Raw genomic sequence first — 17,500 nt, 5'->3', positions numbered from 1 at the left:
GATAAAAATACGGTTTTAAGTGTGTTCAAACTATCAGGAAGTTACCGCAGAGGACACAGAAAGCTGTATATTGGAGGAAATGGTGGGTTTGTTCGGTGGAAAAGGGGGGAGTTGGAAGTTTTGTCGCCGCTTCGTCATTCGAGCAAAGCCAGACGTCTGTCTAGCCGTCTGCCTGCGCGCGCGCGTGCGTGCATGTATGTGTGCGCGTGCGTGTTCATGTGTGGTCGTATCCGGGAAATCCCTGTTTTTGTGTGTGTGTGTGTGTGTGTGTGTTTATATATGAGTGGGCTTTTATGTTTGTATGTTTGTATGCTGTTTGGTGAAGAAGCACTAAAACCTTCCAGGGTTAGGAGTCCTATTCCCACAGGGGACAACCCATGCTGGTACAGTCATAACACTGAAAGGTCAATTAGATGAAAGCTCTGTGTGTGTGTGTGTGTGTGTGTGTGTGTGTGTGTGTGTGTGTGTGTGTGTGTGTGTGTGTGTGTGTGTGTGTGTGTGTGTGCGTGAGTGTGTGTGTGTGTGTCCAGTTGAGGTCAGGAGCTGACTCAGACAGTGTGATTCAAATGTTTGGACAAGAAGCTGTATCAGTTTCCCAGTAGAATCGGTTCAAGGTATTTTATTCAAATGTCTTATTTTGTCAGAGCAGCAGCCCCAGATCAAAAATATATTTGGTTTGCAATCATAGAGGACAAAGAAACCCAGAAAATATTCACATTGAAGAAGCTGGAACCAGAGAAAGAATGACTCAAATATGATTATGAGTTGTTGCAAATTTCCCAAAGATTGACTTATTAATTAATCATTGCAGGTTTATTGGTATTGGTATTAGTATTGGTAGTAATACTAGAAGCATTAACAGTAGAAGATCATTTGGGGTATTTTAGATACATTTTCTTTGTCGATGGACTAATCATTGCAGCTCGAAACTGAAACTGAAAACTGAAGATCTATTTAGAAACTGGTTTTCTTGAGGAGATATTTTGACAGGCTTATTATGATTTTCCAGTTTTAGATTTGGAAGAAAAGATGATTGAGAACACAGTGAGTAATGTGTTCCCCTTATTATGTGTGGGGTGGGTTCATAAGGGTGTCATCAGACATTTATTTACCATGCAGTCTACTTGAAATGACATAGCGGATGCATTAAAACAAGGTTAAATACCATTAATACCATTGTTTGTATTAGTCTTATATATGAAGTTATAGTCTTGATAATTGCAATTGTAACAATATAATAGTGTGAGTCCTATGTGTAGTATTTATGGAGCGATAGGGGGTGTAATAGTAACAGAAGTAGTAACAGTATGTTTTAGATCTTAGGTCTGAAATCCTTGAAAGTTTTTGAAAATGGACATACATAGAAATGGGTCATTGAAAGTGCTTGCATGTATATATTCTTTGCAAGAATAGAAATTGAAGTTATTTTGATAGTTCTTTCTCTCATTGTTAGTAAATAGGCTTCGCTTAGCTGTCTGCATGTGTGTCTCTCCCGTATGCGTCAGTTTCACGCTCCACCTGCCTCGAGAAAGTGCGATGTAATTAACCTTGATCTGTGTCTTTAACGATGCCCTGTTGGGCTCTGAATATGAGGAAATTGGGCATTAAAAAAGTCCTGGAAAGTCTGATTATCTCTATTAACAGCAATGCCATACATGGCCAAAAGTATGTGGACGCCCAAACATTACACACCATGGGCATTAATCTGCTGCTCCTAACAGCCTCCACTCTTTTTGGTTTTAGTTGTAGCTTTGCAGTTCATCCCAAAGGGGTTAAAGTTAGGGCTGCGATGTATATCGTTTCAAAAATAAATCGTCATCACGATGTCAACTTGCACAATAAACACATCCCGAAAGACAGCATTATTGCACTTTGAATACACTAACAACGTATTACATTATATTCTGTATTTAGCGTTATTTTGTCTGAAAGGCGCCTTCACTTTTTCTTACCTTTTGTATTCACTTTAAAGTTTAATTTGTTAAATTAAAGAATGTTGGAAATAATTTCCTAACCAACAAGTAGTTTGTTTTTGTTTTTAGCAGTATACTGAAAACAGCAAAAAGGAAGACCTGGGTTCACTTTAATATCTGTTTATTTACCGGAATTAATACCAACATTGCATATTTTACCTCATAGTGTGCAGCCCTAGTTGAATTCAGTTCTTCCACATCAAACTGGGAAAACTATTTCTTAACAGAAAAGAGGATTCACTAAACAGTTGCAACATCCTTCATTGGAAATAAGGGGTGTACACTTTAATATGTCAACATAGAGCTTTAATAGTTGTACGAGTTGTAATAGCAATCAACCAGTGAAATAACTGGACTTGTAGCAGAAAGTGAAGAATGTATGCAGACACACACACATACACACACACACACACACACACACACACACACACACACACACACACACACACACACACACACAATTCCTATGTCTGACAGCCGACATGATGTTTAGTCTGAGGGACTGAGGGAGGGAAACAGATAAACCAAAAGAGGAGAGAGAGAGGACTGCAGGGACACCAGAGAGAGAAGAATATGTCAACACTTTAGAAACAAGGAACAAGGTGTCAGCAAAATAGAAACTGAAATAAGCAAAAAGACAGACATTCTGGTAAATTGAAAATTGTGTAGGAGTTGATAGTAACTGGGTTTTGAGGCTGACGCAAATGATGCATTGGCCTGCCTTTATTTATAAAACAAGATTATGTTAAACGTTAAATGTTTCAGCTGTGCTGGACATTATGCAGCGGAGTGTGACGGGAAAGATGAAAGACATAGTGCAAGAAAGTATAACACAGGATAATCCAAGTTATACACTTGAGATGTGGCGATCAAAGGACGATGCAGACATGATAGAAAAAGCAGGTTTCCCTGTTAAAAATAGATCTATGAAAAAATCTAGGAAGCCAAAATAGCCAACGACAGCTGCTTTAGAGCGAAGACATCCCTTAAACACAAAAAGCAGTCCTGTATTAGGAAAAGGGCACTAATGCTGTTATATATTAATATTAGTGTGAACAGCTCAAATTCACCTGCCTTCCCTTGCACCTGTAACAGCTGGAGTTAAACACACAATATTTAATTTTCTGTCGCAAAGTGTCTCTCCGTCAAAACAATAACAAGATGCAGTTTGGTGGCGTTGTGAAATAATGTGGGATCATGGAAGTGATTGTGTTCACCACCATCGCAGTCAGCTTCTCCCGGTTAGGATTCCTTCATTGTTCTTCATTCAGAAGGTTTTTACCAGCAGCCGAATCATCTGCAGAGGTCTCCTCCTCTCCAAAACAAACGTACCAGGTGATTAAAACCAGTGGAAACGCTGAGTAAAGCTGTTCACGTTAAAACTCAGTGTTTCAACAATGCTGTTTGGCAGACAAAGCGTGCTTCAAGCCAAGCTACCGCTAATGTTTGCTCATCTTGTTTCTCTGACAACAAGTCGTCTGATGACTAATTCCTTCATCTGGTTAAAATATAGAGTTAAAAACGAACACGATCTAAAAAGTGTATCGTAAAAATTTGGCTTAAAACTGGATTAAAAGTCATTTGATACATCACCTTTACAGGTGACCAAATAAAACGCACCATTATTTTGGTTGAAATGACGGACTTCTCCAGGTTTGAGAGGATAATGTATGTACGCAGCTCAACAAAATATATATATCGTAAGTCCAGTCATTTTTAAACATAATGCTGAAAATGTAACATATTATATATTTAGATACTTTGAAGTTATTGATTTAGATCAATTCAGACGTCCCAGACTTGTGAAGGAGCTACAAAGACTCACTTCAGACTATTATTTCTCCATCTCTCCTGCACGCCGTCCCTCATCTGGATCTGAGAAGTGGTAATTGCAGGGTTACATATACCTGTTACACCCTCTGACATATAAGAGCACACACACACTTATGCAAAAACACATCTGTTCGGAGCGGCAGACATTGCTAGTCAAAGCACATGACATCAGTATTACTCACAGGCTGGCCATGTGTGTGTGTACGTGCGTGCATGTGTGTGTGTGTGTGGGTGTGTGTGTGTGTGTGTGTGTGTGTGTGTGTGTGCGGTGAAGTCATCGCTTGTATCAGTTCTTAGGAATCATTTCCTACCAGCAGCTTGGTTCCCCGGTACATTTGTTACTACATGTCTGGCAGTCTGAACACCAACACCTCCACAGTCTGTCTATCGATAGCCAACATAAATGTGTGTGTGTGTGTGTGTGTGTGTGTGTGTGTGTGTCCGTGTGTCTGTGTGTCTGTGTGAGTTCAGCTGGAGGGTAGCAGTATTTATTTTGATTATTGAATTTGAAGAAAAGGGTCAAAGTGTTCTTGAAGTGGACAGGATGTGACTGCGGCGTTGGGCACAGGAAGGACACGCTGTGACTGGGCGTCTTCTCTGGTTAACACACATTCCTGTAATTGTTAAGTCACAAGTTTGATCCTTGCAACAGCCTGTGTACCCATGAGCAAGACACCAAACCCCAACCTGACACTTCAAAACCCTGATCCAAACATTTTGGATCAGCTTTCAACATTGGTAAGTTCAAAAAGCTCAAATTTAAAGGGATACTTCAGCCCCAAAAAAACATTTGTATATCAATTACTCACCGCGTAATACTTCAAATTCTTGAAGAAAATGTAGTTTTTTTCCCCGCTTGCGTCCACGGTGAACAAAGAATAAAAAATGGATACAATTCCTGATGAATTGCAGTAAATAGAAGCCGCTTTTAACAACAGTTTTGATTCTTCATTTACCGTGAAGACATGTGAGGAAAGCCCAAGAATTCAAGCACAGGGTGAGTAATTGATGTACTAATGGGTATATGAAGTATTCCTTTAGAGATTTAATTGAGACGGTAGTTTTTTGTTAGCTGATTAACTCGTAGATGCATCCTGAAAATGAGAAAAGCAGCAGGAGATTAAATGTTGATTAAATCTCACAGAGTGGAGCTTTTTCTTTTTTTTTACCTCACATCTTCGGCCAAGTACAGACACCAGCTTGCAGAGAGCGCGTTAACCAGACAACAGCCACATTTCACTGAGGCCTTTTGGCAGGTGACACCGGGCAGTAATGTTAATTAATTACAGCTCGAATAACACCAGCGAAAGTCAGTGCCGGGTTACCTTAATGTTTTCAACATTGCAAACATCATCCCGAAACATGAGATCATATCATCTGCTTAACACGTGTACAAAAGCACCAGCAGTCAACAATATCTACGATATTTTTAGCTTGAAAAAACGTCACTCTTACATCTGAAATGTGTGATTGTCAGGTGTCACTGTACGAAAACATCTCTCTCCACATCCTGCTGCAGCTCCCATGTGACAGAGATGGTGTTTAATAAACAGTGTAAATGGTTTTTTTATCCAGTTCCACTTTTCACAGCATATCTGTGATGCAAAACTACATCCTGAGGCAAACTGCATGCAACTTTGTCTTTGATCGCTCACAACTGTAAGATCTGTACCAGGAGCAACTTTTAAACCATTTAAATGAGATAACTGTCATAGACATGCTGCCGCTGTAGCTTAGCTGAAACAGTGTGAGCCTTGAGACACGACAATGGAAAGAAAGACAAGAAAACACATTCAGGCACACACTGAAACTGAACAATGTTAGAAGTTCTGCTTGCTTACACTGCTCTTATTAATATTATGTTTAGTTTATATTGGCATAATGTTTGGGAGATAGATTAATATTAGTTATCCAACATAGTCAGGGCTGATGAGTATTTGAAGATTTGTACTTACAATGTAAAAATACTGAAGATCCTTTAAAAGTCTTAAAAGGCATTGAATTAATACATTTTAAAATAAGGCCTCAACTGTTAATTGTCAATCTTTCAAAAGTCTTTAAAATGCCACAGGAAGTAGGATTTTATGAATCTGTTTATTAATTGTGCATTACGTTTTTAGTTACATTAGATTCCAAGTGCCATTACAAAAGTCTTGAAAAGTGTTTACTCTAACTTGCAAAGAACCGAAAGTGAAAGTACTTGTTATGCAGAAAAGCCCATTTCAGAATCAAATATATCACTGAATTATCTATGCATTAAGGTGTATTTCACTTTATTGTTGTAGCAGGTAAAAGTGGGGATAATTAGCATGAAATGGTTCAAGTACCTCACTATTTCACAGTACTGTACTCGTGTGATTACATTCACACCGCTGGGCTTCAGGGACATGTTTCAACAAATCCATGTAAAACACTGAGTTCCCCAAAAACTAAAGGAAATTAGAGTTCAATTCTGTCATATTTTTCAAACATGGCCGGCAGTTTTTAGGCAGAGTTTTTCTTGTCCTCTATATTATACTACTCATTGATTGCTTTTCTTTCTTTCCTTCTGTCTTGTTCCATCTCTTTTTCTCTCTCACTCAGTGAATCATGGAAATTAAATGATTGAGTCTGTTCTGGCAGGCCTTCTAGACTTATTATGTAAACCTCTCTGTCTGTGTGTGTGTGTGTGTGTGTGTGTGTGTGTGTGTGTGTGTGTGTGTGTGTGTGTGTGTGTGTGTGTGTGTGTGTGTGTGTGTGTGTGTGTGTGTGTGTGTGTGTAAGCGTGCACATGTGTTAGTCTGCGCTTGTCTATTCATTTCCTGGCTGTGTATTTGTGTGATTTGTAAAATTATATAAAACCATTCTGTTCTACATTTGCCTTTTCCTGTGTTAAAGAAGAGCGGTGTGTTTACAGAAGCCTGTGTGGATCAAACTCTGCCTTTTACGTTACGTTTTTTTGTTCCTTGATTGACAGCTGGCCTCGTCCCAGAACCAGAATCGCTTTAATCCTCGTGTACGATAAACAGACAGTAATTTGTCTCCGAAGAAATGATTTATCTGCCATAAGTTGACTCAGCTGCCTTCTCTTTGTACGCCAGTTTCATATACCACATGACACTGGGAGCTGCCCAGTGCAGCCACAGTCTTAGTGCACGTCAATATTACTATTCAAGCAGTGAGGCGCATTTCCACTTGACTGTCCTGCAGTTCTTCTTGAGTGAATCATCAGTACAAATTATTAATAACTGTGTTAAAAAATGTAATGAAAAGTCGAGGGTACGAAAAACTTCAGAGGGTAAGTTAACTACGACTTCCAAGATGCATTTCTGCAAGAAACATCCAATCATAGAGCTTAAAATTCTGCTAATGTTGGGTGGGAAACTAAAGATGACGGTGTTGATGAAGCAGAAAAGACAATCTGCAGCCTAAATCTATTCACCTTTAAAATTCTGGGTCAACTTTGAATAAATTCTGCAAAAATCTTCTCTTCTCCTTTGCATTAGCAGCAGAGGCTCATGGGTAATGTAGTGTTTAGAACTGCCCACCATGCCAAATTGATGGAAAATACCCGATTTCTCAGAAACAAAACCCTGTGTTTCTATGTTAATAAACACTCAAGATACTATTAAAATTATAATATAAAACCCTCCATGATGGAAACTCTATACTTTAGTTTCTGCTACCTTTTAAACTCCATCCTTCTTCCTTCCTTCCTTGCTCAAATCCTTCTTCCTTGCTTCCTTCTTTGCTTCCTTCATGCCTCTCAGCTGCTCATTGTTTCTTGGTCTAGACACCAATAACACACATGGGAAAGAGAGTCATCATCGGGGTATGCATATATGTAAATGCATACACCGTGTGTGTCTAGGGGTCAAGGTCATCGTCACTTTGGGGGTTGTGTGTGTGTGTGTGTGTGTGTGTGTGTGTGTGTGTGTGTGTGTGTGTGCTCTCTGCATATGATCTGCATACAAGGCAGTGTTCAGCTGAGGCCCTTGGACCCATATTGTTCCATTAATTAGTCTGAAGTCAGAGCCGGTCCTATATGTCTCGCAGTATGAATAAATCCATACAGAGACCAAGAGGCTGCGCTTGAAATAAAGGCAGCGACTGTCTGCCTGCTATATGCACAGAGTGTCACGTGACAACATGGAAAAGATCGTCTCTTGTTTTCATTAATTGGTCTGAGGGCAGAAGGAAACGCTGTAGTGCTGTCTGGTCTTCTAAATAATCCAATTGTAGTCTGTTTATGTAGTTCAAAACAACTGTGTCTTTTCATTAATTAGTCTGGCCCAGTGGAAGTTGCCGTATGATTGTCTAGTTTCGAAATGTTCGCATTAACATCTGAGAACATGAAGTTTAAAGGAAGTATTTTGGCTTTTGTTTACCAGTCTGCTCTTAGTGTCACCTGCTAATGTGGAAAAGATTGTAAATATAAGGTCGTCTGTTGAGAAAAGATGGTATATTTTAATGTCTTGAAATAGGTTTGAACTGGAAGAAGCTGTAAGAGTTTTATGTATTTTAATCAGTTAGTGGCTCTAAGAGAATTTCATAATAAATTTATCGTTTAAGTTATTTTTCAAGAAAACACATTGACTATTTTCAGCTTTAGGAAGCTTAATTGTACCTGCTTTGAGTGGCCTAAAGATGTGTAAAGTGAATTGCTTATAGTTTGTTAAAGACCATGAACTAGTCTGAGCCGGGGTAAGCTGCCACTTGGCTTTTGAAACAATGTCTGTCGTCTTTCATGAATCCGTCCAAAGCAGCTGCTGCACCGTTTTGAAGCACGTTGCTTTTTCCTTTAGAAGTCGCTCAATAAACAATGAAGAGAAAAATGTGAAGATATTGAAGTAGTTCACCGTGAACTAAAGGAAGCTGTTTGTTTGTGCTGCACGGTTCAATGTAACAGTTCCTTCTCTTTTAAGTGATTGTGCTGTTGGTTAATGAAGCACCATCTGTTGTTCCTTTTTAATGAACTGGTTTTGATGATGCAGGGTGCTTTTAGAAATGTAGCCTACAAATACATATCTATTTTAATGTTATTATATGTATTTGCCAGCCTGATGAAGACATCCCGAAACAATACTCTTAACAGACCCACAAGATAAATCAGCTGCAGCGTATAATTGCTATTACAAATTCAGATATTCAGATGTATGTATGCAAATGTTTGGTTTTTGCATATGAAACCAACGTTGCTGTGCATCTGCAGTGGGGGGGGGGGGGGGGGTCTGGGTGTCTGTGAGGGCAAAGGTCAGGGGTCAGGTCAAGAGAAGGCAGGGAGGGGGAAGGGTTAAGGTTGGGGGCTGGTTTTGGAAGTACGAGTGTGTTATGCTGTAGTTGACTTCTCGTTGCTTTTCGATAACTCTTGTTTTCAATATGCTGTTTGTTTAAACGACTTAATAAACCGCTTCAAGTCATCAAAATGTGACCGTGCACATTTTAAACAACCTGAATTTATTGCATTATTTCAGTTTAATTTGTTTCATAGAGTGCAGATTTATTAAGGTGTGTGAGGCCTTTGATGTCACTTTGAAGTCATGAAGCATGAACCTGCCGGCACGTCCTAAACTCAATTACTCGATGAATCACTGGGGAATAAATAACCTTTTAGTTAGAGAAAGTTCCTGATTTACTAGAATAAAATACAATGCAATACTCAATACACATTTTATTATGCTCATATACATTTTATAAAAATGTACACTATAACGTAGTTGTAAGTAGATATAAGCATTTATTAATGCATTTTTATAACTAGAACTTCTTCTGTGGCTAATTATAATTATAATAAGTTAAGCTAATGAATGTCAATTTTGTAAAACACAGTTGCAGTACTATAAAGCATGTCTCCATAGGATCTACAATTATTGACAATATATATTAAAGATATTATTATCCTTATATCTGCTTACAACTACATTATTATTGTAAACACACTATAGTGTTAAAGTAAAGAGAAGTTTAATGCCGTGCTCACATAATCGCATGGCTGCATACTGTAGCAGAAAATAGTATTTTCCCAGAATGTGCAGATGATCTGATCTGACAGTGACGTACATATAGTGTTCTTTAAATGTCGCATACATGCACCTTACATCATGAGGTGAGATGTCACCCGCTCAGCTGGTGCGGCTCTGACGGCGAGACCGAGTCTAGACAATAGACACTTCGGTCTGCAAACCACACGCATACACTCACAGCCCCCTTCCCCCCCACACACACTCACATGACATAGACGTTCATGACCGTGGGCTTGACCCCTACACATGCATGTTCACACACACACACACACACACACACACACACACACACACACACACACACACACACACACACACACACACACAGACAGACTTGTCGGGAGGACTGCGTCTGCCTCACTTTGCCCTCTGGCCCATTGGAAACAGCTGGGACCACAACATTTGCTTCCGTACGCACACACACACACACACGACACTCTGAACCCGCCTCTCTGTTTATATTAATAAAAAAGATCATTATACATTCAACTATTCAAACACACAGACACAATGCACGAGCAATTCTTATTATAAACACCTAGCCGGACCAACTCCACCTCAACGACAACAACCCCCGCTCTCTCTGACGATCACACACACACACACACACACACACACACACACACACACACACACACACACACACACACACACACACACACACACACACACACACAGAGGGTCGACTGTGTCTAGACAGAGCAGCAGGCTAGAAAAACAAAAACACAGCAGTCAACTTTATTTGCCGATTGCAGGTCACAAAGTACATAAAAGTACACATTATCACAACAATGCTGTTTATTGACGTAACCATAGTTCTAATTATTCACATTATTCCAGCTTTAGCTAAGATTACTTCCACATTAAGCTTGCTAAATTTAAAAACGCATATTTTTCGCTCCTTTTTGGCCTTTCGTCTACACTAAGCTGGATATTTTGTCTACACAAAACTGAGCTTTTTGAAAACCATGATGTGAGCCTGCTCACAGTGAAATATCTTTGTGTTGTGGACTGTTGGCCGGATACAAAAATACATTTGAAGACTTCACCCTCGACTCTGGGAACTCGTAAACGGCAGTTTTCACTATTTTCTGACATTTTATAGACTAAATTGTCAATAAGTCGCAAAGAAAATGCCATGCATTGTGCTCATAGTGTCATGTGGAAGTTGAAGATGTTTGTCCATCTGCAGTTCCATCATTTTTAGGAATGTCGTTGATGCTTCTGCACAAGTATGCACAACGTTTGTAGTGATATGGGCCAAAACAGAAAGAACAATGAATATTGGACGTGGCTGAAAAAAACAACAATGAATCGAGCTTTGAGCATCTGTGGTGTCTGAGTCCGACAAATGTGTTTAATTAACCTAAACGTAGCCATTAGTACTCCATTAAAGTCACTATGATGACCCTGAATGTGCAGTTCAGTAAGCAGAAGAACTGATAATGATGGGAAGTCGCCAAAAACAGTAAATCTAAAAGAACAAAAACATGAGATTTAGGTTTTGCAACCTTGATCACATTCAGCTGTCTGATCAAGGTTTGTACTTTGAATCATGTTTGTGTTTCAAGCCTTGAGAGTGTTGAACATTTATCCCGTCAGACTCCTTTTCACCCAAGTGTTGCTTTGAGCGCCGTGTGTAGGTGCAGTTCAACCACAAGGCCTTTGAAAGAGAACGCTTTTTTTTTTGTAGCAGATGATGATAGAAAAGATTCAACTTTGAAAGTTTGAGAAACTTCTTAAAAAGTTTATTTTTCTGCCTCCTGTAAGATTAGAGTCTTGTTCCCATCACACCTGAGCTGACGGATTCTTGGCAACATCAGAAACACAATCGCTGCTCGCATCGTGTCCAACAACCTCCCACACCTCATTCAGTACAGAGGGGGTACACCTTGCCAGCTGGCACACACACACACACACATATATATATATATATATATATATATATATATATATATATATATATATATATATATATATATATATATATATTGCTCTACTACAGATCCACTCCTGGTAAACATGTCTGACACGGATGCTGCAAAGAAATGTTGAACTTAAGTCGCTTATCAGCTGTGATACTTGAGTACATGGTAATGTAACAGAGAGACGAGAGAATAAGATGTTTGCTTTCTTCCAGACGTCACATGTGATAAACTTGAGAAGTTTTCCGACCAGCAGAAACTCTGTTTTTGGTATATAAACCGCTAAAATTCCAACATGAAATACCCAGACAGTTAAATATTTTTGCTTCACTGCACCTCCCTCGCTCAGTCTTTTCTTTTTTTAAACTTTCCTCGGTATGCTTCATTACAGCTTTGTCACAATGATCTTGTTTGGGTGTCTGCACAGATTTGTTTTGTCTAAAGTAGTGGTTATCACACACACACACACACACACACACACACACACACACACACACACACACACACACACACACACACACACACACAAAAGAGAGGGCGAGTTGATTCATGCTGAGGATCTGAGCAGAGTCTTTGAGGAAGAAAATATCCTTTTCAAAGCCAAGTGTTTCTGCTGTTGAAGCTTCAGTTTCTTAACGTGAAACAGAAGAAGTGTTAAAGTTTTAATGTTTGTGCTGTTGGTTTGTTGTTTCTGTGGGCAGCACGGAGCTGGTGGACAGATAGAGCGTCGAGGATATGAACAAATTCTAATCTAAATGATTGCAATGTTGATATAATGATGAAAGAAAACATGGAGGTAAAGAACTTTGTCTCTAACTTAGATACTCATGTTATGTATTACAAACCTTTTTGGCTTGTGACCTTTTAAAATGTGCACTTGTGACACCTCTTCACACATTATGCAACCCTGTCCCATACATTAAAGCCTGTAGTAAAAAACTGCTAATTTAATGTAAGGACGTAATTAAAATAAGTGAACGTTGATTTTTCTTCCTATAGTCTCTCTTGTTTTAGTTCTCATTTGGTCTCCACCAAGTCTTGAGCAAAGTATCTCTTTAGCTTTCTTTAAAAGCTCGTCTTGAACTTTGGCTGCTGGGCCGGTCGTGTTCCCTGCTTCACACGGCCGACTGCTGCAGCGCCAAACAACAAGGTTGATGAGCCAGACAGAGAAGTCTGCGGCCGTAAAACCAAAACATAGAACTTAAAACAAATGAAAAAGAGTTGGTTCATCACTACGAGTGACCTCTTCCACTTTACATGTAGTCATTTGATTCATTGCTAATATATAATAATGATTTGTGGAGCTTTCAATGAGATTGTGTAGATTCTCAGTGATAAAACAGCCTGTTGAATCACGACACACACACACACACACACACACACACACACATACACACACACACACACACACATACACACACACACACACACACACACACACACACACACACACACACACACACACACACCCCTTCCTCTGCAGGCTTGATCTCACACATTATCTAACACACACACACCTGCAGCTTCAGCACAACAGGTTTGTCCTTCAATGTTTTAGACTGAATTCTTACCGTGTCAGTTGTGAGTGAAACGCCCTTAATGCTCATGAACAAGTCGAACACGTCCCCCGACTTCTTTTATGTTATTAAACCACATTCTGGCTTGAAGTCAAAAAGTTATGAGTCAGTTTAAGACCTTTAATGAGTTTTAGGAAAATGGTATTAAAAGATTAGAGGTTTAATTCTGTGTTCAATCGCTGGTTAAAAGTTCTTTAGAAATTCATGACACAAAATGTTGTCGACAGGTAAACCTGCAGTTTGTTTTATTGTGCAGCTGAAAAGGGATCACATGCTGGTGTTAGGGTTAGTGAAACTCTGACTGACCTACTTTTACTCTCATCACCATCATCATCTAACCAAAAAATCAATCAACCAATCAGCCAACATCCAGAATCTTTAACATGACAAACAAAAAACAAGCTGAGTCAGCGCACAAAAGGAAAGTAGAGCTGCAACAATTGTGAATGCACAAGGCAAGAAAAAAACTAAAAACTTGAATTTCAGGGGGCGCGGGGTTCCGTTGGGGGAATATATATGTGTATATGTGTGCTGTCGGAAAAAATAGATTTTAAAAAATAAAAGGTTTTTAAACTAGATTTTAAAAAGTTTCCCACGGCACACCTGACGATCTCTCTGGCACAATGGTTGAACATCACTGAGTTAGATGATAGAAAAATAATCCCAACTGTTTTTTATAGTATATTAATCTGTAATTTGGCAGAAAATCTATTTTTCAGCTTCTCAAATATGGAGATTTCCTGCGTTCCTCTGTTTTATATCATGTGGAACTGAATATCTTTGAGTTGTGGACTGAACAGAGACATTTAAAGACATCACCTTCGACATCTTTCACATTTTATAGAAAATAATCTGCAGATTAATCGATAATGAAAATAATCCTTTGTTGCCGCCCTAAAGGAAAAGTCATGTACTGATTTATTACAAACTATTCATCATTATCAAGATTAATGTAGAAATCGTGATATAGATTTTATATAGGTTGTTGTGATATAAACTTTAGATTTAAACTTGGCTCAAGGGCAAAATGACTTCATAACTAACCTGAACACTGTGAATGTGTGCACATATAGAGCCACCGCTGCAGACTGTTAATGATTACTGTTATGTCTATCACTTTGGATCACAGCCATTACACACACACACACACACACACACACACACACACACACACACACACACACACACAGTCCTCAGCATGTGACCTGCCCTCTGCGACGCTGTCTGACTTCCCTCTCTCTTTCACATTCAAATGAACAGTGTGTGTTTGTGTACGAAGGTCTGACTACGTGTGTGTGTGTGTGTGTGTGTGTGTGTGTGTGTGTGTGTGTGTGTGTGTGTGTGTGTGTGTGTGTGTGTGTGTGCGGGGGTGCGAGACGACAGGGGTAGTCTAGCTCCTTCTGGCTAGAATTCTAATGAGTTTCTCTCAGACACACACACACACACACACACACACACACACACACACACACACACACACACACACACGCTCACAGAGCCAGACAAGCAGCTGATAATGAGGTTTGATTTTCATATGTTTCAGACAGAATGCTCTGCAGGTCAGCTAGTACACAGAGCTGTGTGTGTGTGTGTGTGTGTGTGTGTGTGTGTGTGTGTGTGTGTGTGTGTGTGTGTGTGACTGAGTGATTTCTGTTGGACTTCACATACTCTCACATTTTCCATTGTTAACATTAATGGCGCTGTGTCCATGACAGCACGAGGTGTGTCGTTTGCTTTTGTCTGTGTTTTGTCTCTAGATGTTTCTGCTGTCAGAACAACCAGACTTCTATTTAACTTTTATTTGTTTTATTTAATAAATAAAACGGCTGTCTGTGGTTACAGACAAAAAACACAACACTCTCTTCTAATGTGTCATTCATGCAGTGGTTTGCATTTTGTATTGTTTTCTTATAACATTAAATCATATTCTATTTTATTTTTGATGTACATTTTAAGAATTTTTATATAAGTCATAAGATTCTTTGCTCAATACTTGATCCAGCCATCAGGTGGACGTTGTGTCATTTAGTCTTAAGACTTTATTTATGTCCTCAGTGCTGGAATGGAAAAGCTTCGGTTATTACACGTTGGTGAAGAGCATACCAACCAACATAAACAGTGTGGAGATATTTTGTATTTATTTCAGCTTCAAACAACAGTCCACTGCAAATACATAATAATAATAATAATAATACATTTTATTTATAAGCGCACTTTTCATTTGCGTAAACAAAACTCAAAGTGCTAGATAACTAACATAGATAACAAAATACATCAAGGAGAAGCCCTGGATATATATATATATATATATATATATATATATATATATATATATATATATACAAATAATGCATGTTTTACTTTTTTGAAATTCTTCTTCATGACGTAGAAAGTGCAAATAAAAGTTCCAACTAATGCTAAAACAACACTAAAATGACTTTAACCTTTCGGCCATGCTAGCAGCGTAGCTGTAGGGATGCTAATGTCGGCCTGCGGGTTGATGCACCTCTTCGATGTGTATTGCGTGCGGACTGCAGCTGCACCTTTACGTGAAGTTGAATGTTTAAATGAAGGAATTGTCAGCTGCTGGTGTGTTGTCAACAAGCTAACCTGTAGCTAAATAACACACATGACCTCATAGAAATGCACAAGCACAATCATTTAATATTATTCATATCAGTCATATCAGATTCTGTGACCCACTCACTATTAGCGTTAGCATAGCTAGTGTTCCAGATGGGACTCACAGTTTAACATGGGAGTTCCCTGGATTAGCACGCTATATTTAGACTAGTGCGCCGCTCTACTCTGATCTACTCCGTTTACACTACCCCGTCTCTATTACGTCTATGATACCTGAACTTATGTAGATGATGATTTTCTGTATGTGTGTGAACAGAAGATGAGTTGTTGTGTCATTGACGTCCGACATACAGGAGTGCCCTGTGTGGAATGGGCCAAATATAAAATTAATTTATTAGCTAGCTCTACATGAACTCGTGTAACTCTTCAACATGACATGTGAATGTTAATGTCCAGACACACTGAAACTTGTGTTGGTACTGGTAGGTCATGGATTTCTATGTGACTTTGAAATCACTGTGACGAAGTATACTTATATTTGAGGTTGAGTTATCACGGTATATTTCCCAGATCATTGACGTGATGCAGAACTTCAGTTCATTCTCCGGCTGCATCTTGTCTCTCCAGTTAGAGGGAAACGTGTCAGTGTGTCGTCCCTAACGAGACGTGTTGAAAGTTGACCCCCTCGTGCGCACACACACACACACACACACACACACACACACACACACACACACACACACACACATACCCCTCTCAGTTTTGCCACTATTGAAACCGGTAGTGGGAGATTTGTGGACCAAAGTTCCCACACTTGTTGGCTGCACCATGACCGTGGCTTCCAAAGTCAATGGAGTTTGTGTGTGTGTGGCCCCCCCACTTCCACCCGCTATAGCCTTTCTCATGGAAATTGGCAAGCAAGCAAATTGTGTGCACCTATGACCTATAACTCTCTCTCTCTCTCTCTCTCTGTCTCACACACACACACACACACACACACACACACACACACACACACACACACACACACACACACAGCTGTCTGTGCTATTTCTGACTACCCAGACTGTCGAGTCATCCCAGGACTGAGAAAGGAGAGGGGGGAGGGAGGAATTAGCAGGCTCCTCTCTCTCTTCCTGCCCTTTTCTCCCTTTCTTGTCTTACCATCACATGTTTTATTATTTCTCTTCTCTTGTCTCCTTCTTTCCTCTCGCCCGTAGGTATTCCTAACTTAACTGTCTTTTTTCTTCCAGCCTTCCTGTATCATTTCCTTCTCTGTCTTTCTACTTAAACTTTCCTTCTACCTCTTTTCTTTCTGTCCCTTTCTGTTAGACCTTTTTCTTTATCCTTTCGATGCATGAAGTAGGAGCTGCGAGGGCTGCAGCACTAGGGAAATGCGTGATTAGTCGACTAGTCATTTAAATGTTGCCACCTCCTGACGTCTGACCACCGCCTGCAAGCAGCACACTGCGACTAGCTTACTAGCTAGCTAGCTGTCTACCATAGCTATGCTACAGACTAAAGCTAGCGTGCTAAATTCAGTCTAAATTTAAATTACGGGAAATTCTGGCAAATTTAAAAATAATAATTCAAAAGTTGATCAACCT

This window comes from Cottoperca gobio, chromosome 5 (genome assembly GCF_900634415.1).
Source record: "Cottoperca gobio chromosome 5, fCotGob3.1, whole genome shotgun sequence".
In the NCBI taxonomy this organism is placed as follows: domain Eukaryota; kingdom Metazoa; phylum Chordata; class Actinopteri; order Perciformes; family Bovichtidae; genus Cottoperca; species Cottoperca gobio.
This window is presented reverse-complemented; position numbering follows the sequence as displayed.